The following is a 21976-nucleotide window of genomic DNA, read 5'->3' on the forward strand; positions in this document are numbered from 1 at the left end:
ACTGTCTGCACTAGGGAAGCTGCTCCACAATGTGAAATGCTCAGCAGGACTGCGCAAGTACCGCTGAGCATATTACAAGTTCCTGCGTTCCATGCCCCATGCCATAGGGATAAGTTCAGGGGGCAAAACATGTCCCACCCGCCTTATTCCCCCAAAAATCCAGCACAGAATACACATTGTCACCCATGCGCTGCTGGACCTTTTTTGCTGTTCCCCTCTCGGTGCCTGTTTTCCAGTCACCGCCTTGGGAAAGGCAAAGGACCGTCCTACTTATACGAGTTTAACTTGTAATAAGGCGAGCAGTCCTTGTGTGACTTTGGCACAGCTGTGCCGGTGGAGAACTGGCACAATTGCAACAAAGTCGTAATTGGGCCCAAAGTCTACACTTTTGAGTAATGTTTTTGAATATTTTGTGAATAGCCAAAGTAGCAAAGTTACTAAACAGTGGAAGGGTAAAGTTAAATGTGTAACTTACCATTGTAAGTTACCTTTATGAATAACCCCATCATGTTTTATTTTTCTTTACACAATAGGGGTGTGCAATGTAGCAGGGGTAAAGGGAACATTTGAAATGCATAATCACAGGTTATTCTTCTTTTCTTCCAAATTCCCAGCACCAAAACAATTGTGCACAGTAAAGTGACAGTGATGTCAATTTGACAAAAAAATCTATCCTTTTAAACATGTGGCTGAGCCTATTGAGCAGGCTGAAGCCATTTCACAGATTAAAGCACCAGGGGCCAGATTTAGCAAGGGATTGTGTTGCCCATTCACCACACAGAGTATTACAAGAACAACACAATGTCTAAGTCAGATCTAATAAACATTGCAAGGCCACCTTGCATGGCCCTGATTGCTGGGTTAATCTGGAATAACTCAAGGCATTGCAAGTTGCTGCCTTGCATTGCTCTGCCCTGGGAAGGAGTTGCATGGGTGGAGCATGGGTGTTCACATGCACCAGGACATGGAATCTGGTGCACTCCCAAATTTATCAACACTGGTAAACCTGTAAATATCTCAAAATGCAATGCCTCCCAAGTCGAGGTGCAACAAGGAGGAATACTTTTGTTTCTTCTTTCCTCTTTCTAAGTCTGCTGCATTCTGCATCTCAGCTAGAAAGAGGAAAATGCCTCTGAGCATTGTTTATGTGCACGAAGGTATCCCTGCCTGCACAAAAACAATCCTGCCTACAACACAGGCACCCTAGCACCATGGCACAAGGGTGCCTGAGTCAGAGTAAGGCTGCACATTGAGCATCAATGCAAGGAGAGGACAGGAATGCACCATGTAATGGAAAGGGGCGACCACTCGGTCCCCCCGAACGTATGGTCGGGTGCCTCGATCCCCCCGGGAAGCCATTTTGGGCGGGAGGCGTGTCACGGCTGGTATGCCCGAAGCGGCGTAGCCGGGGCGCGCCTTTTCCCGCCCAAGAGGAGGCTGTCCTAGACACCTACACCGTTGGCCACGCCCTGTAGGCGGTCGGAGGAGGGTCCACGCCCTCCCGGAGAAGAATAAATGGAGCAGCAATCCACGGAAGCATCCGCTTGTTCCTGTGCTTGGAAGCTGCACCTCCTCGTTGCACGTAAGCCCTTGACGGAACAAGAGCCAATTTTGACCCACCCACCAGCCCCTGATGACAGCGTTTTGTATTGCAATAAAGTCGATTGATGATGATATGATCTCTTTTTCAGGTTGTTTTCTAATAAAGTGCGATGTCTTTTTTGTCTTCAGGTGTTTCTAATAAAGTATGATGTTTGATATACAATGAATGGTTGCTCTTTTAGCACGAACTCAGGCGAGTATCGCAGCTATGATGAAAGAAGTGTATTGTAGAGATAAAGTTTATACTTGAAAAGCTAGTATAACTGTATATGTCGTTCTTAGTAGATTAAAACAATGTCGTATTTATTTTTTGGTCGGGCGGTAAGGTCATGATCGGTGAGCAGTAATTGGAAGATCCCTAGAGGTGGGGCGCCACCCATTATGGATGGGAGCGCCCGGGGGGAGGCGGCCATTGGCCCCTCACACGGGGAGGCGGTACCCTTCTAAGGATGGGACCGCCGAAAGGGAAGGCGGTCAAGACCCCTCCCTGGGGAGGAGGGGCTACGGGTCCCCTCCTTGGAATTTCCCGGGGCCAGGACATCCGCAACGGCGGATGTGGTAAGCAGTGTGGGGTGGGAGGGGGGTCTACGCTACCTTCTAGACACCTCACACGAGTCCTCGGACGACCACCAAGATGGCGTCGAGTAAGTATGGGCCCCCGTTAAGACAAGGGAAATTGGAATTTGGCACAGAGGTACAGTCCTCTGTGCACCCGCCCCTCACAAGTAAGGGGGGGAGTCTGGTTTAGGGATCTGTCACCGGTTATGACCTTGCCGTTGGCCCGTAATGTTAGGATGTACAATTTGAATTTTGAGAAATGCATTTACAGGATGCTTTTAGAATCGGCTAGGAGAACCTTTGTATTAGAGATATGTTAAGGTTAGCCAATAAACACCGTAATGTATGAATGAAATTGTACATGATATGAAACTGTTATTTTAATGTTTTGATTTTGTTTCATATTTTAATAAATACGGCCGGGAGGGTAACTCCCTCCCGCCTTCCAAAAGCTCAAGAACTGTATCCGTCTTCCCATTCTTGGGGATTGTGTTGGGAGGGGGTGACGGGTATCCAGGCCATATGTTAAATATGGCGCATTGCTGCCCTCTCCCTTTCACGTAGCGCAGCAAGGCGCCCTGCAGCGTTGAGTGAAAGTAGGATAAATCTGACCCCAGATATGGAGAGCAACACAATTAGAGAAGAGGCATTCAAAAACATATTTTCATTTGAGGTGAAATTGTAGGATGATGCATAAGAACTGAATGCGTTCAAAAGATCACACCTATGACCTGAATTATTTACTCCAATACTGTCACATTGCAAGTGCTGATAGTGGCACGAAAGCCAGGCAGGCAACAAGTCTGAGGGTATGTGGAATTTGCAGATTTTATTTCTGCGAAATGTGTTATTATTGTGAAACTATGCAGATTATGCATAGCTTATGCAAAGTCCAGTGTCTCAAGTTTCTGTTCTCCTCAGAGGTATTCCTCACCAAAAGAAGCTCTACAACATACCTATCGGTGGCTGGTTCGACTAGACAATGTCTCATTCTAGGACAACATGTCTCTAGCCTCCACTGCACGTTTTCAGTTCAAACCAGTGAAGAAATATCATGCAACATTTTGTAAAATGGGGAAAAACACATTGCAACTAAAATTGCGGAAAGACTTATTCTTCCCAACCTCATAAGGGCGATACCAGGCTCGTGGGCAGTTCTACCCCTCAGCATGTAATGCGCTGGCATATTTTGCTACTGTGTGCGCGCTTTTCCTGTTTGAACAGGTAATGCTTGTCTTGAGAAACTGTGCATGGATGACCAATATGTCACTTTGTTCCTTATAGCTATTGCATTAAATGTAGTCTTGTCCGATTTAATGTTCAGTAATTCAGACTTTTTCTTCCTTTCCAAATAGATACATTATTTGATCGCATGCATTCCTACAATAAAGTACGCTTTTGTTGTTTCTGTATATCTCTAAATGTAATCAATAGAACTGTTGGAACAAAAGAAAGAGTAATTTATCATTAAAGTGGAACAATCTTTTTTGTAGCATTGGGAGAAGCTCTTCCTGTAGCAAAGGTGGGTCATTATTTCAAATAACGCGTACTTTGAGAAAGCTAATGCTTCAAAAGACAGTATCTGTACATTATGCTATTGTTATTGTTATTATCTTGCTTTAAAACTGTATGTCAACATCGACAAGGCAATTTAATGGAGAAGGTTATTACAGTATACACAAAGGAGAACTTATTTTGTAATGCAACAGAAATGCAATCTATACTTTAAAGTGATTCCAATATCTGTGTATTACAGCTTTGCTCACATGTTCCATTGGGTAGTGCAACTCGGTAACCCCAGGAACATTAATTTCTATAAGCAGAAGAAACAGCCGAGCCTTGAATCTCCCAAAAAAGAACAATAGTAACATTTACATTAAAGGAGGTGAAGTTCCTATGTCACACAGTTGAAGATGCTGCCATGGATAACGCTTTCAATGATGTTAGTGGTTCGTTGGCATGTTTAGCTATTACCATGACTATGAAACGTGTGTGTTAGTAAGGTAAAACCATTAGGCCCCGCGTTTGTCTAAGTAAGCAATGGAAAAGACAGAAATCTGGCTTTTAATTGATAATGTCATGATGCTTCCATTCATGAAGTAAGCCATCCAGCACTTGTGCAGCCATACTTACTCTTATGTATCAATGAATCTATACATTCACTTATTCCTACATTCACACACAGTGTATACGTTTAAGCAGTAGGTGACTGCAGGTCTGTCAGGTGTGTGAGAGTGATGAAGTAGTGGGAGTGTCCTGCTCTGTGAGACCGCTGTTGGAGGTGTTTTAGTGGTTCTCTGTCACATACTGCTCCGGATGATTGCTGTGTTTTTGTGACTCGAGCACCACTCATCTGACTAGAAACAGCTCGATGTAAATTACTGATGGTGGAGTTGAGTTGAAGGGGAATGAGATATTCAACTGGATAGGGAGTGGCTGAGACTCACACACAGGGAATGACGAGATTAAATCTGACAGTATTGAGGCTAGTGGGTGAGCCGGTGTGGTAAAGACATTGGCTAGTAGGCTCTGGTATTAATTTGTGGAAGCATTGGCTGCGTACTGCTGTTTCCTGATCGTTCTCTGAGGGAGGGCTCGTCCGCTGCAGCTTGGATGGCAGAATACAAAAATCCATTTTGTCAGCTCCTCTCTAGCGATTGGAAAAACAGTCCCTGCAACCAGTGGCGGTTCCTTGAGGGAGTGTTGTGGGGCGGTGAGACGGGGAGGGGCAGGCTGGTCGATAGTAAACTCCGGCATAAGGCAGAACGGAGTTCAGTAAATAAATAAATAAGCAAATTACATTGCGCGTGCTACATCGCCGATTGGCGTTGCAGCGCGTGCAATGTAATTATTTTTATTTATTAATGTATTTAATTAACTCCTCTCAGCTGTATGCCAGAGTTTACTACACCCCCACCCTGCCACTCCCCCACCCCACCACTCGCAGCACTCCCTCGAGGAGCCACCTACAAAGACATCACTTTCCTTACTGTTAAATGAAACTCATCTAAAGCCAAATTCTTTCGGTTCTGTTTATTATGTGGGAGAGGAAATAGTAAATTGAACACCCAAGGGCCAATATATTACCAGCTTTTGCTTACATTGTAATGGGAATAATGAAAATGACCTCTCCAGAGTCCAATAGTTTTCCTACAGTTGCTTAGAGTTAGAATAGTAAATGTCACTCCTTTGAAATCAAAAACTTTTGCTGCCATTCTGTGTTTTTAATTGCTGTTATTTTTTAAATATTTTTAAACTGTAAACTTAATTTTTTCACAAGTAAACTTTTATTTAACTTGTATTTCTTTCATACTCATTGTTCGTGTGGGACATGTCTTACTGTTAATAATGTTTGTTAATTTAGATTTTTAAGTTTTTTTAATATGATTGATTAATGCAATTTTTTGTTATTTTAAATATTTGTCTTATTTTTTGTTAATATATATGTGTGTATATATATATATATATATATATGTATATATATATATATATATATATATATATATATATTTATATATATATATATATATATATATATATATATATATATATATATATATATATATATTACCTAATGGCGGTCGCCCCAGCAGGTATATATAGTTAGGATTTTTTTCCTATGGGATTTCTGAAAATTCTATGTCGAAAAACTTTGGCGTTTGTGGAAGGAATTGGCTGAAATTTTCTGGAAAATGGCACATTTTATTTCTGAGCAGCCCCTGAAAATTCGGGGGGGTTTCGTCAAGGGGGGTCGAGAAAAAAGGGGAGTCCCAAAACGCGTTTTTCCCATTCATTTTTCCATAGGGCGGTTGAACTCACTTTTAGCTCGAACGGCTGAATGGATTTACACGAAACTTTGAACAATTGTAGATATGGTTTGCCCGACGTGCCTTTGCTATGTCTCAATATATGTGCTCCAGTGGATTTTGAGAAATTAACGTTCCAAAAAATATATATATATCTGTGACAGCGTCCCGGTTAGCGCTCCGGTTTGCGTACCTGACGCGTAACGGAATTTCGCGAGGAGAAGCGGATTGGCTCCCTGGTGACTGTGAACATTGTAAACAGTCCGGAGCGGCCGCCATCTTGTGTCTCGGTAGGATCGAGACACAAGAGGTGGCAAAAACAAAGGTGGAAATGAGCATAAGGGGGCAGAGTACATCCTCCCTGACCCCCTAGGTTTGATGAGGGGGCTTTAAAAGGGCCCCGCGGGGCAAAAAAAAATAAATAATTTTTATTATCGTTTTTTTTGCGGGGGGAGCGCCCGGTACGCGCACCGGGAAGCGGTCCGGGGAGCGTAATATATGGAAAAAAGAATGAAAGACTTTTCAAATATTGTATTTTTATTGATTGTTTTTTTTATTTTATTTTTTATTTAAGTAGCAACATGTAGGTACCAATGCAGAGTCTAAAAATAAATAAACACCGTCTCCTTTGTAGATATCTTGCATGTTGTTCCAGAAGTTATTGTGGTATATGGAATTCATAACATAGTCTGTCAGGAAAGCAGAAAGAACATGGAGGCAGGAGATGATAAAGAGATGATAAATACACATTGGAGATAATATAGTGGGAGAAAGGAAGTAACTATGAGCAAACTTACTATGTTACTTTTTGGGTACTATTTCATAATTTTCATATTAAAAAGAATAATGTCTCAAACAATTTTAACTTTTAAAATTTACATTTATTGTCCTCCTTTTCATTCCAAGAATCACATTCTTCAGCACATTTTATTAATTATTGGTCTACTGGTTCATCCATAAAGTCTATTTCTTCTTTTTCTTTGTTAGGATTGTTTTCAATCTTAATTTGAAATGAAATTGTATTTTCTTTTTGCTGTGCTTCCATTTTCTTGCTGTAATTGCATTAAAAATAAATATATCAGTGGAGATAGGGCACTGTTGGGTTTAAGTTCAGACAGGTACTTGTGGGTTTTTAACAGTAAAGTTATCTTTGGGCAGAGCATGGTTTCAGGCAGGAAGTAGAACTATTAAAAAGTGCCTGTGATGAAGCCTAAGTAAATTCATAATTATACCACAGAAGCCTAACTCAATCAATAATTTAAATAATTAAGTCTTTCTCAATGACTAACTCTTATAGAGGGACAGTATGTAACTATCTGAAAACGTTTTCCTAAATTAATTTAAAGTGCATAACATAGTTCTCCTTTCAAATTTTTAAAATTATATCTTACCTTTGAAAAAGAAGTTAAAGTTGTCAGTGAATATGCTCTTGAAATGTACTTCAGGAAGTAATAGTCAAAATGGCTGTGTTTCTCTCTCTTTCTTTTTATATATTCAGGTACATAACCAATCAAATGTCTTGAAATAATAGTAGAAAATGAAAGTAACATTTTAATTGGTTGTCAATTCTAACACTTCATATGTGTTTTTGTCATGTAATTTACCTCAGGATATTTAGTCAGGCCTACAGCATAATTTTCTCAATGGAATTCCATCAAATTTGGGTAAATGGTAGGGACTGCTATGCAGTAGGGCCTATTCTATATTTGATGAAAGTGTCTCCAGTGTTTTTTCTGAGATGTCATCAGTGATGTCATCAGTGATGTCACTGACCATGTCATGAATGATGTAATATGTGACATCATCAGCAGTGGATTGCGGGTGCGCGATATATAGTTAGTGCAACTAAATATATATGCGAATTTCAATGGTTTTGTGTGCGTAATATAAGGTTTTGTAAATGCTAATCCCTAACTATATATGGTCTATAACCTATGGTTTTTTCATTGAATATATATATATATATATATATATATATATATATATATATATATATATATATATATATATATATGTATATATATATATATATATATATATATATATATATATATATATATATATATATATATATATATATATATATATATATATATATATATTACTTACTGGCGGTCGCCAGTAGGTATATATAGTTAGGATTTTTTCCCTATGGAACTTTTGAAAATTCTATGCCTAATAACTTTGGCGTTTGTGGACGGAATCGGCTGAAATTTTCAGGAAAATGGCACATTTTGTTTCTGATCAGAAAATTTGGGGGGGTTTCGTCAAGGGGGGCCGAGAAAAAAAAGGCGGGTCCCAAAACGCGTTTTTCCCATTCATTTTTCCACAGGGCGTTTGGCCTCACTTTTAGCTCGAACGACTGAATGGATTTGCACGAAACTTGGCAAAATTGTAGGGACTGTTAGCCCGATGTGCCTTTGCTGGGTCTCAATATATGTGCTCCAGTGGATTTTGAGAAATTAACGTTTAAAAAAACAGATATATCTGTGACAGCGTCCCGGATAGCGCTCCAGATCGCGTACTTTTCGCGTAACGGAGCTTTGCGAAGCGAAGCTGATTGGCTCTCCGGTGTCTGTCAACATTCTAAACAGTCCGGTGCGGCCGCCATCTTGTCTCTCGGTAGGATCGAGAGACAAGAGGAGGAGAAAAACGAAGGGGGAATTTAATGAAAGGGGGCAAGGTAGCTCCCTCTTGACCCCCTAGGAATGATGTTGGGGTTATTAAAGGGTCCCGTGGGGCAAATAAAAAAAATTGATTTTTCGCGGTAGAAGCGCTTCCCGGTTCGCGATCTGGTAGCGAAACGGGAATTCGCCATTTTGTGTTTCGATTTAACTAAATTACAAGATGGAGGAAAAATAATGTGAGAAATGGGTATAAGGGGGTACGGGAGACGTATCCTGACCCCCTATGTTTTCTGAGGGTGGTTGAGGAGGCTCATATATGTTGATACTTGTCTTCCAGCGGCTGCGCGTGAGCGTTTTTTTTTTTTTGCTGCGTGACGTCTGTTAACGTTCGATTCGAAGGAAATCAGGAAGTGTTGACCGCCATTTAGACACTGCGAGTAAATATATTGTTAAAAATAATTGTTATAAATTAATTCGTATTGATAAACAGAAAGGAGAGGTAGTAATATGGCAAGTTACAATCGTTTTAGTTCCAGTCAATTTTTGACGAACACCTTTGTGTTCAAAGAGACCCAATTAGGTTTGTGCCGGTGGGGCACAACGTTACCACACAAGGGAAGAGGGAACAGGGGGACCCTCGGAGAGAGAGTCGTCCGCACTCTAAACGAACCATTCGGTACACGTACGACATGGAGAGAGAGAGAGAGAGAGAGAGAGGGAGAGAGAGAGAGAGAGAGAGACGTGTACAATAATAGGCCATTTAGTGCGCACACAACACAGAACAGCAGAGGTCAAGTAATATGGAAACACAGGCAGAGGGACGACGTAGATCCATACATTACGGACACACAAACTCGGGCGGGGGAGACAGTACATGTATTATATACAAAAATCCAAGACAAAACATAGAACAGTTGCTGGCCAAAAAGATCTCTTTCTGCATGCTGCGCATCCTTAGCATCCTACTTAATTCATCTGGGGGCTGAGCTCTTTTTACCTTTTTCTTCTCTCTTATCGTCGACTGCCTTCACTGGTGGCTTCGGTTGCAAATACTTACACCTTTGTCAATTGGTCGGGAACTAACCTGGTCGGGCTAATACTCAGGGGTGATCTTCGATCATTTTTAGCGAATGGGTTTCCAGGCTGAGGCAACGGTAGGTGTCAGTCGGGAGAACAATGGGGCAGCTTTGAGTTTCATGTCTATGAGGGTGCGAGAAGGAGGTGGTAAATCTTAAACATTGGCAACATTCCTAGTCCTCCTGACGGAGGGTACTTGGGTAAACCTCACCTCGGAATATTCCTTAAACTTTCCCTATTTAATTAAACGTAGGAATTTATTCATTGGTGCACGTCATTCTTGGTTGTATTATTCGGGGTGCCAAGCGAAGTCATATGTTGTCATCCTGTAATAACCCGTCAAGTTTCTGCTTCAGGCTGCCCTCCCAAGCGCTGGGTTCAGAGAGAGACATAGTCATTGTTTGCTCGTTGTGTATAGGCACCATATTCAAAGCCTTTTTCCCATCCCATCGGCCGTTAAGTCACCATTTTTCCGTACTTTAATCGACGTTCCGAAGTGACCTGCAGAAAAGAGGGAAAAAGAAAAGGAAAAGGCTTTTACTTACTACATACTCGGCTATCTCCACGGGATGCAGTCCCTACCATCTCGGCGTTTAAGCCCAGGGGGGACCGGTAATGTGGGAGAGATAATTATCGGAGGCCTGTGGATAGCATAGGTCGCCCAAGTGTGGCATTACAGATCGTGTGCAGGGGAGGGTCAAAACAAAGGGCAGTCGGTGTAAAGTGGGGGCGAGCTTGTGCTCTCCTTTGAGGAAGAGAGATAACCTACAGTACTAGGGGGGCCAGGTGACATTCGTTCGGGGTGGCTTAGGGGCATTTAAAACAACTTCCCTGATACAGGTAGCATATAAAGTAGAGGCTAAATACCAGGATCTTTATCGATTGCTTTATGCTGTACAAAAATGAAAAACACATACAACAAACCTGGACCATTCATATTTGCAATGTTTCTGCGTACTATACTTTTTAACCCTTAACTAATCGAGCTGCTTCATTTCACCTGCTTTTTTTTTTTATATCGGAAACAGTGGCCATTTATTCGAAACTTACCAATCTACGCGTTACAACTCCGTTTGCTTTTTCAAAAACCTTTAATAAAAATGTTGGTGCACAAATATGGGCCTACAACCCCGTGGGCCGGCCACGGAGCAGGCTGGAACTGTAAATGGGGGGGGGTATTTATTTGTGGAAAACATAACAGAGTAAGTGGTCGTTGATTTCATAGTAAAAAGTGCGACAAGTGCAACAAAATCATATCGATAATTCATTGTGAGCAAGTACCAAAAGTGTTGACAATTCGAACCTTCAATAAATACAGTAATCAATGATGCATTAGAACTTAATATCAATTCATTTTCCGAACGTGTAATCAGTACCCGTCCCATGTCAATTCATTGTTCGAACGTATAATCAATACCCATCCCGGATCAATTCATTGTCCGAACATATAATCAGTCTTATCCCATATCAATTCATGTGCTAAAAACTCCATACATATCTTATGATATCAAGGCTGAGCAATCGGGGCACAACAAGGAGTTGAGAGTTTCATTTGTACCGGCGCCATTTTGGGTGAGGTCAGGAAGGTCCAAGTATAGTCAAAATGTCTCCACCAACTCGTGGTTGGAACGGGACCTCTTTCGGCAGTCCAAAAGTTTTTGTTGAAGGGTAGCAGAGGGGACTGGCGACATGAACCATCAGTGAAAGTGGGGTGGGAGGCAATAATCTCTCCTACTGGGTCATACTGGTGTCCCACCGGAACTGATCAAGTTGGTAGTCTTGCAGGATTTTGGTAATTTCAAGACTGAGGCTGGCGCCTGCATGAGTGCGCCGACGTCCCGCGGCTACGTCGTGGTCGTTCCGTGGGTGATCATGGAAGTCATTTCCCTTCGGGGGTGTCTGTGGGGGTCGGGGCCCCCGTGGCTCTTATAGAATCTTCAAAGTTGAGGAGAACATTTTTGGACGCAGGACTCATTTTCTAGCTGAACTCAGAAGCGTTGTTGCACCGCAACAGTGGACGAGGCCCCGCTGGGTGAGTGGAGCGCAGCTGCATCGCAAGAGTGGACGAACCCTTGTCGGGTGAGTGGAGCGTTGGGGGTGCAGCTGGGGGCCTCCACCTGGGGAGGTGGGAGAGGCTCCTCCGCGCCGCCTCTCCCTCCCAGCGCACCCCACGCCGACACCTGGCGTTGATATCCGTGATGTCCGGACCAGGCGATAAGAGGGGGGGGGCGGAGGCAGAGGCAAGACATCCCCCCGTGGCCTGCAGGGCGCTGCTTCAGGGCCGAACGGGGAGCTCATACCAAGCCGGGGCCAGACCAGGAGATACGAGGGGAGGGGGGGTCGGTGGCATGTGCAAGACATCCCCCCCACCGTTGTCACAGCAATTTTTGAAGAAAGAAGAGGGGGGGGTCGGAGGCAGAGGCAAGACATCCCCCCGTGGCCTGCAGGGCGCCGCTTCAGGGCCGAACGGGGAGCTCATACCAAGCCGGGGCCAGACCAGGAGATACGAGGGGAGGGGGGGGGGTCGGTAGCATGTGCAAGACATCCCCCCGTGGCCTGCAGGGCGCCAGAAGAGGATGGGAGGACCAGTACATTCCGGGCCGACCATCCCACGACTTCTCCAGCTGATGGCGGCTAGTCGGGCCCCACCCTGCACGTGTCGAGGCCTCATCTTCTGGATGGGCGTAACCGTGGACCTGTTGCACTTCGGGAGTTTCAGGAATGGTGGTAGGTATCTGCTGATTTGTATCTATTTCATGTTACCGTTATTGGGCGTGGCAGGCGGTGGGACAGACATGCTTGGAGCAGTGGGGGGGTGGCGGAGCCTAGCTACCTCGTGGCTGCCGTAACGTCAAGCTTGGCTTCTCTCACCACTTTCATGTTTCTTATTTCTAGCGAAGTCAAAAACTCATCAGTGGCCTGCTGATTTTCTTCGATTTCTTTCCTTTCCTTTTCAAGTGTGTTTCATGCTAAAGTTTCTGTTTAACCGGATACAGTGATTACTTCGTATTTTACATATGTCTTCTTTTTTAGGGGTACCCTCCGGTTGAGCCAGATGATGTACCTCTAATAAATGGTCCGGGTGGAACTAGTTTATCAATCAGTGGGGAGTAGATGGGCATTACAGATTACAACGGGGGACGAAGGTCCGCATTGCCCACCCTTCACTACTTGCAAAGACTAGACAGAATATTTCTATTCCACGTTATTTGCAAACAGAGAATACCTCGAAAGAACTATTCTTTGAACAATAAATGTCCAGCCAATCAATCAATCAGTGGGGAGAAAAACAGGCATGACGGATTCCAACGGGGGACAAAAGTCCGCATTACCTATCCTTCACTATCTGGAAAGGGAGACAGAATATTCCTATTCTTCTCTTTTTGTAGACAGGGAATATCTCAAAGAGCAATAATCGATAAAAAAATTAGTAGGATTATAACACTTTAATAACTTATAAATATATACATCGCAACAAAAACAGTAAACATCTTAAAACATTTTTTATTAAAACAGAAGCAACAATGACAACTAACAGTAGTGATATCCTGGGCGAGTGATGGAACTGGGATTGTTAATGGAAAAACATCTACAGAGAAAGCTATTGGTGAATTATACTTCTCTGGAAATTTAAAACTCACAAATGTTTCATTTGTGTAATCGTTTAAGAAACATGTACATTAAAAAACTAAATACGCTCCACTGTTTTAGAAAATCTTTACAGCTTGCTAGATCACCCTTTAAAGTTATAACTACGAAAACCTACTTACTTAAGCTGTTGAATTCGGCTTCAAATGTAAAGCATAAGTTCAAGCTAGCATATCATATGTCTAAAAGGTTTAACATAATTGATATGCAAATTTAAATACTACCCTTTCTTAATGGTGACACCTTATCTCTCCTATATCCCACAATTTCCATGAGCAAAGCAAAAGAAATTCTGAGGCCCTGAAGAAATAAGGCTTACTGTGGGGTTCAACTCAATCTGGTGTTTGGGAGATTCCATGTTTTAGGGTGATATTCTGTGACAGGGTTCAGGCACCAGAAGAATTTTAGCCTAGTTCATCACATTGGAGAATGAGGGTCTGGGTAAATATCTAATCCGGTGAAGAACCATCCCTTCTTTAAACCCCATGGTGACCAACTATAGTTTATTCTCTATTTCGTTCCCTTGCCATAACAAAATAAAAGTCTTGGGTTATTTATGGAAGGGAATACTTTTTGTTTCTTCCAATTTTTAAAAGACAAGAGGAGGGAGGGGGGCAGCGTTCAAAGCACATCAACGTGCATAAATACGAAAATGTTTCTACCTACCACGTACTTGACATTTTACAGCTTTTCATATTTGCTATTAAAAAACCATTGAAATTCACTGAAAAAACCATAGGTTATAACCATATATAGTTGAGAATTAGCATTTACAAAACCTTAATTTACTCGCACAAAACCATTGAAATTCGCATATATAGTTAGTTGCGCTAACTATATATCGCGCACTGGCAATCCACTGCTGATGATGTCACATATTACATCATTCATGGCATGGTCAGTGGCATCACTGATGACAACATCCAGTGACTGATTGTTTCTGTAAAGTTAAAATATGTCTTACATATTGAAGAATGAGTGGATGTATAAGTGTCTGGATGAAGGATTTAGTAGGTGCATGACTGACTGTATGAGTGAGTGATTAAACGTGTCTCACTGAGTGCATGGGTTAGTGACTAAACTGTCTTCATTTGTGCATCATTATATCTGTTCTGTAAACTGCTGCATGTGTTGATCAGTAGCTATATGAGTAACTATATGGGTTATTGATTGGTTGCCCAAGTATTTGTATGGGAGACTGAGTGTGTGTGTGGGTGGCTGGGAGGTGTATGACTCTGTGCATAGATGTGTGAGCAGTTGATTCACTAGATGTATGGGTTCAAAAGTGCATGTGGAAACAGCTGTATGGGCGGTTGACTGTCTGCATGAGTGTATTGGTGAGTGAATGGATATCTCAGTGCTACATGTCAAAGTAAGTACATATGTAAAACACAGTACATGTGAGAGTTGACATATATAAATAACTGTGCATAAGAGCCAGTGAATGTGTGAGTGGCTGCATGGATCATTGTGAACTTGTATCAGGGATTGTATAAGAGAGTAAATATGTGTTAGTATATGTTTGAATAAGTAAGGTGTGTATAACTGTATAGTTGAGGAAATGGAGGTGTGATTGATTCTTTGCATGACTGACTAGGTGTGTGAGTAACTCCATGGATGAGTGACAGTCTGTGAGTGTCTGTTTACACTGAGTGTATCTAAGGTTATATTAGAGTCTGAAGAGGTTCATCGTATTATCACATGAATGATGGCATCAGAGATGTGATCAGTAATGTCAAATGAGATGTCATCAGTGATCTCATCAGTGATGTCATTTGAGATGTCATCAGTGATGTCATCAGTGATGTCATCAGTGATGTCATCAGTGATGTCATTTGAGATGTCATCAGTGATGTCATTTGAGATGTCATCAGTGATGTCATTTGAGATGTCATCAGTGATGTCATAAGTGATGTCATTTGAGATGTCATCAGTGATGTCATCAGTGATGTCACTGACCATGTCATGAATGATGTAATATGTGACATCATCAGCAGTGGATTGCGGGTGCGCAATATATAGTTAGCGCAACTAACTATATATGCGAATTTCAATGGTTTTGTGCGAGTAAATTAAGGTTTTGTAAATGCTAATTCCTAACTATATATGGTCTATAACCTATGGTTTTTTCAGTGAATATATATATATATATATTCACTGAAAAAACCATAGGTTATAGACCATATATAGTTAGGAATTAGCATTTACAAAACCTTATTTTACTCACACAAAACCATTGAAATTTCATATATAGTTAGTTGCACTAACTATATATCGCGAACCCGCAATCCACTGCTGATCATGTCACATATTACATCATTCATGACATGATCAGTGACATCACTGATGACATCACTAATGAGATCACTGATGACATCTCAAATGACATCACTGATGACATCACTGATGACATCTCATTTGCCATTACTGATCACATCACTGATAACATCATTCATGTGATAATACAGTAAACCTCTTCAGACTCTAATATAATCATAGATACACTCAGAGTAAATAAACCCTCACAGACTGTCACTCATCCATGGAGTTACTCACACACCTAGTCAGTCATGCAAAGAATCAATCACACTTCCATTTCCTCAACTATACAGTTATACACACCTTACTTATTCAAACATATACTAACACATATTTACTCTGTTATACAATCCCTGATACAAGTTCACAATGATCCATACAGCCACTCACACATTCACTGGCTCTTATGCACAGTTATTTATATATGTCAACTCTCACATGTACTGTGTTTTACATATGTACTTACTTTGACATGTAGCACTGAGATATCCATTCACTCACTAATACACTAATGCACACAGTCAGCCGCCCATACAGCTGTTTCCACATGCACTTTTGAACCCATACATCTAGTAAATCAACTGCTCACACATCTATGCACATAGTCACACACCTCACAGCCACCCACACACACACTCACTCTCCCATACAAATACTTGGGCAACCAATCAATAACCCATATACTTAATCATAAAGCTACTGATCAACACATGCAGCAGTTTACAGAACAACAGATATAATGATGCACAAATTAAGACAGTTTAGTCACTAACCCATGCACTCAGTGAGACACATTTAATCACTCACTCATACAGTCATGCACCTACTAAATCCTTCATCCAGACACTTATACATCCAATCATTCTTCAATATGTAAGACATATTTTGACTTTTCAGAAACATACGGTCACTGGATGTTGTCATCAGTGATTTCATCAGTGATGTCATTTGAGATGTCATCAGTGATGTCTTCAGTGATGTCATCAGTGATGTCACTGATCATGTCATGAATGATGTAATATGTGACATGATCAGCAGTGGATTGCGGGTGCGCGATATATAGTTAGTGCAACTAACTATATATGAAATTTCAATGGTTTTGTGTGAGTAAAATAAGGTTTTGTAAATGCTAATTCCTAACTATATATCGTCTATAACCTATGGTTTTTTCAGTGAATTTTCAAGGTTTTGTAAAGGCTAATTCCTAACTATATATGGTCTATAACCTATGTTTTTTTTGAGTGAATTTCATTGGTTTTTTAAAAGCTAATATCTGTAGCTGTAAAATGTATTTTTCTTTAAATCCAAAAATATATTTGATATGTTTATGATTCAATTTTTTTTAATATTTTTTTTATTTGCTCCCGGTTCGCGAACCGGGAAGCTTTCCGTTAGCTCAATTTAATGCCGCGACACGGTCCGCTAACCGGTAAACGTTCCGTTTGCGTAACTGCCGCGTTACAAATCAACATCGTGGCGCGTAGCGGAAGCGCGACATATCACGTTGCCGCATAATGCGTCTTATGACGTGCCGCGTTAGTGCACCCGGAAGTGCTCCGGACCACGAACTGAGGCGCGAAACGCAGCTTTCCGGAAGCGATCCGGAGCACGGAGAGCAGCGCGTAACGTAAGCGGAACAGGTCATGTGACTTGTTAATAAAACTTTTCATTGGTTCATTTCACTTTTGGTTTCCTAATGATGTAAGACTAGGTCATGTGACCTAAAAATAACACTTTTCATTGGTTTAGAACTATTTTTTTTTCCAAATGATGAAAGCCCCCACCTTTTTTCTCACTCTGACTTTCAACTTTGAGAAAGGAAGACCTATTTTGCACAGTGAAAAATGGCTTCAGTAGTAGCTTCAGCTGGTGCACCCCCACCACCACCACCACCATCTCCTCATAGGAAAAGAGGACCACCTCCACAGTTCCTTGCAAACCCAGAGGAGGAAGAGAATGAAGAAGAGGAAGAGGAAGAACAGGCACCACAATTTTTAAAAGAGTTGCCCCGGGTATCTCATTATAAAAATAGTTTTATTTGGCAGTTCTTTTCATTTCCATCAGGACAGAAAAAAGTAAATGCACGCTATGTGACGTGCAAAATATGCAAGGATGAGTTATCTAGAGGCACAGAAAAAAAGTATAGTTATGGGAACCATACTGTGCACCGTCACATGCAGAGGTGGCATCCGCTAAATTATAGCCGGGCAGAGATGCGTGATCTGCAAGACAACCCTCCAACTTCTGTGGCCAGGACATCAGCAGATATATCTCTGTCGGTTCCAGAGGCACAAGAAACAGTGCCAAGCATCCAGAAAATTTTTGTGCATATGAAGATCGTTTGCTTATATTGCGGCGCCTTATTTTCATGTGCCAACATGAGTATTAAGTTAATTAATTTAGCATTTGAAAAACACCAATCCCCTAAACGCGCCAAGAAATAATTTTTTTTTTGCTCCTGTTGAGCCCTTTTCAATGCCTGTTTTTTGTTCTTTCCCTTTCGAAAAAACAAAAAAAAACATAAAATTGTTCAAAAAATACACAAAAAAAATGTTCAAAAAAGAAAAAAAAAATATAAAACAACAAAAACATTAAAAAAAAGTTCTTTTCAGAACTACCTCCCCTTTATACAAAAATTGCTAGAAAGTGTAACACTCTGTCAAGCTGTTTTTTTTTAGTTCGCTTTCCGGTTTGCTCGCCGGTACGCGAACCGGGAGCTAACCGCAATTTTTTCTTTTTTTTTTAAAAAAGGAGTAAGTACAAAGGAAGTAAACAGAGAGTAATGTTAAAAGAAAGACAGCTATAGGGACTAAACCAGAGATGCTGTTTAATAGATGTATTTACCGAAGAAAAGATGGAAGACGATATAATTGTGGAAAACAAAATAGATAAGGAAGTGAAAGAATCAAGCATTGAAAATGCAATAGGTCTCACAATAGAAGAGTTTGTCCTTTTGGTTTTGCAAATGGATGAGTGGCGTTGCGTGGATGAGTGGCGTTGCGTGGATGATTGGCATTGCGTGGATGAGTGGCGTTGCGTGGATTAGTGGCGTTGCGTGAATGAGTTGCGTGTGTGAGTGGTGTTGTGTGTGTGAGTGGCATTGTGTGTGTGAGTGGCGTTGCATGTGTGAGTGGCGTTGCGTGTGTGAGTGGCGTTGCGTGTGTGAGTGGCGTTGCGTGTGTGAGTGGCGTTACTGTGGGGAAGGGGGGACGAGAAATGCACACGGCAGACAGGGGAGGGGACAGAGCGGGGAGAGCAGAATGAGGGTGTAAAGCAGCCGGGGCCTTTGAAGTGAAGCTAATCTTCACTTCAAAGGTGTGGGAGGAGTGCGGCTGAGGGAACAGACGGCGATTTGGTAATGTGCACACGCATTTTAGGTCAATGCTCTTGCGCATTGACATAAAAGCCACGGGCACAGCTCCAAATTGCCACATTTAGTTAAACTTTGTTTAAAGCTCTTTAGTCTGAAGCCCTATAGTAGGTGAATGTGATAGAAATGTAACGAAAAGAGTAAAAAACATTTACATTATAATTGTTGTTAATTTATTCACTTTTTTTTCATACTTTCAATCTACGAAAGAGAGAACAAACATTTGAAAAATATTAAAACATGTATTTAAAAATTAGAAAAGACAAGGGAAAAGGTGGAAGGACAAACAGTTTTTCAACAACTTTGACATTTAGAGAAGCCTCTGCTTCTCCAGGCCTCCTACACAGTCCTAAATATACATATTTTAAACTAACAGAATCTTGATGCTGATGAAGTGAGGCCTATTTTGGAACATGTTGCATCTTTTGCACTGCTGATGTTTCACAACAGTAATGCAATGGCAGTGCAAAAGAGATGTAAAGCCATCATAAAATTGTCCCTAACATTTTAAATGATTGTTTCAGGATGCAAATAAGATGTATCCTATCCAGAGGCTTGTTTGGGGTGAGGCCTACTCAGGTTTCAAAATAAAACAGTACCCAGAAGTGCAGCACTGTATGCATTAACTTTGACACTTACAGAAGCCTCAGCTTCTCCATGTCTACCTCACATTTCTAAATGTATATCATAAGTAGAAAAAGTAGAAAATTAATTATACATGTTAAATGGTTTATTTTTGCTGTTCTCAGAATGTATCAAATTTCACTAAAATCAGTGACTTGAAGGTATTCATCATGTAACAGCGGGGGAAAAAAAAACACAATCAAAATGATTGTGTTTAAAAAACCCATACAACATAAAAAATCAGAATTCAAAACTCCTTAAAATTAACTTACTTTCCATGACGTCGAAGGATGTCCTATGAACAGCTTACACTCTGTTGTGCTGTTAATATTTTCAGTCCGCCACTTTCTGAAAGAAAACCTCCATCGTTTTGAAAAATATGTTACATACGATAAAAGACTTCTCGTTTTCTACCACATGTTTCCACAAGGCCAAATCATGTAAGAGCCATTTACAACTATTGGAATTCTTGTAAGCAAATCCCGTCATTTTCTATTTTCGCAACTTTCAGAAAGAAAACGTTTAAGATTACTTTCACAATCCTGGACTATTAATATCTTAACCTTGTTGCTCACTCATGTTCTACATTTCCTATGACACTGATACTGCTTACTATGAAGCAGAGTTACTTGCATCAGGTTTATATTTTTGAATTTTAAAAATGACATTATGATCAAAAGTTTGGATAAATAATCTAGACAGCATTGCAGACTTACATTCCCTCTACTCCATGAACCTCTTGAAATTGCTCAGAACAAATCCCGAGATTCTGTCCCTAAAAGTTTGGTTTTAAAAACACCAGGTAAGAATTTTTAAGGTCAAAAGGCAATTTCTTTTTGAAAGTTAAAGCAGAATCGTTGCAGAATGACCAGCCATTTCTGGACTTTAAATAAGTTGTGTAATGTCCTGATGTTGTTGTAGGACCGTCATGAAATATAATTGCTGCAGTTACAAAAGTCCTTCCTGATATTGACAACTGCGAAGCAACAACATTTTTTATTAAAGTTGTCAATTTTGTTCCATCAGTCCTACATCGTTGGAACATTAAAATGACATACAGGCCATATCTTCGTAAAAATAATGTTGACATCATTTCAGATTTACATTGGCTACACTCCATGTTGTGATCAGCTGCTTTTACTAGTTTATGAAAGGACACTGATTTACTGCCTGGCAAAATTAAATATATAAATCTTTCAGAATCTACACTAGTAGTACTTGATAGCCTACAATTCTCGCAGTCATGCTGCCATTGATAAGAAAGGACACATAGATAATCTACATCTACACCCTCATCTTGCAATACATCAAGCATATACATTAAAACTCCTGACAATCCTGCTGAATATTTTCAGAGAATTCTGTTTGACCTGAACATTCGTCTAACAGAAAACGAATTTCAGACACACTTTCTACTCTCGTTTTATCAGCACTACATTTCTCTAACACAGAATTCAACAAACAGCATAAACCTTGTTCCGAATTGATCACAATCTGTTCTTTGAAAGTCTCTAGTGAAAAGAGAACATTACCCACTACATTAGCATAGCAGTTGACACCAGAACTATTTTCAAATTTAAAACCAACAACATCTTCAACAGAATCCATTTTCTTTCTGCTTATAATTTCAGGTTCATCAACTTTTCGTCTTTTTGCTATAACCTCCCTACTATTGGTCACATTTCTTCGTTTCCGGCCTACCACACGTTTCTCAAACAAAGGATATTGAGGCAAATGTGGCGCATACTCTCTTCTTAACCTATTGTATTCCTTAACACAATCTAGATCTGCACAAATGTTTGTGACATCACAGTCAATCAAGTACAATCCCGATAAAGTTCTAACTCGTGACAATGCCACATATGCCATACCCTCCTTGAACACAGAACTGCCAATATTCACTAAAGCACTATCTACACTTAAACCTTGCGATTTATGGATTGTCACCGCATATGCCAAGCAAACAGGAAACTGCTTACGGCGCACATATAAGTCTTTTACAAGCAAAAATCTAGCAGAAGAACGACCAATTAGCTGTACTTCCTCAATGCCATCAAATTTAAATTTTAAAAATTCAATACCATCTCTATTTCTGTATTTTTCAAAATCAACAACATTACCCATTGATCCATTTACCAGACCTCTTTCAACATGTAAATTCCTTCTCAAAATGATTCGGCAATTTAAGCACACATTCAAAGTCTTTTTAAAACCCGCAGTTTTAGATATAGTCTTCTCTAATGAATCCAATTTAGATTTCAAATTCTCAGACAAAATAATTGTTGCTCCCATATGCTCTATTTTGTCAATAGCTTCAAGTTTCACAATCTCTTGTTTTTCTAAAT

The sequence above is a fragment of the Lissotriton vulgaris genome, chromosome 4_1 (genome assembly GCF_964263255.1).
Source record: "Lissotriton vulgaris chromosome 4_1, aLisVul1.2, whole genome shotgun sequence".
In the NCBI taxonomy this organism is placed as follows: domain Eukaryota; kingdom Metazoa; phylum Chordata; class Amphibia; order Caudata; family Salamandridae; genus Lissotriton; species Lissotriton vulgaris.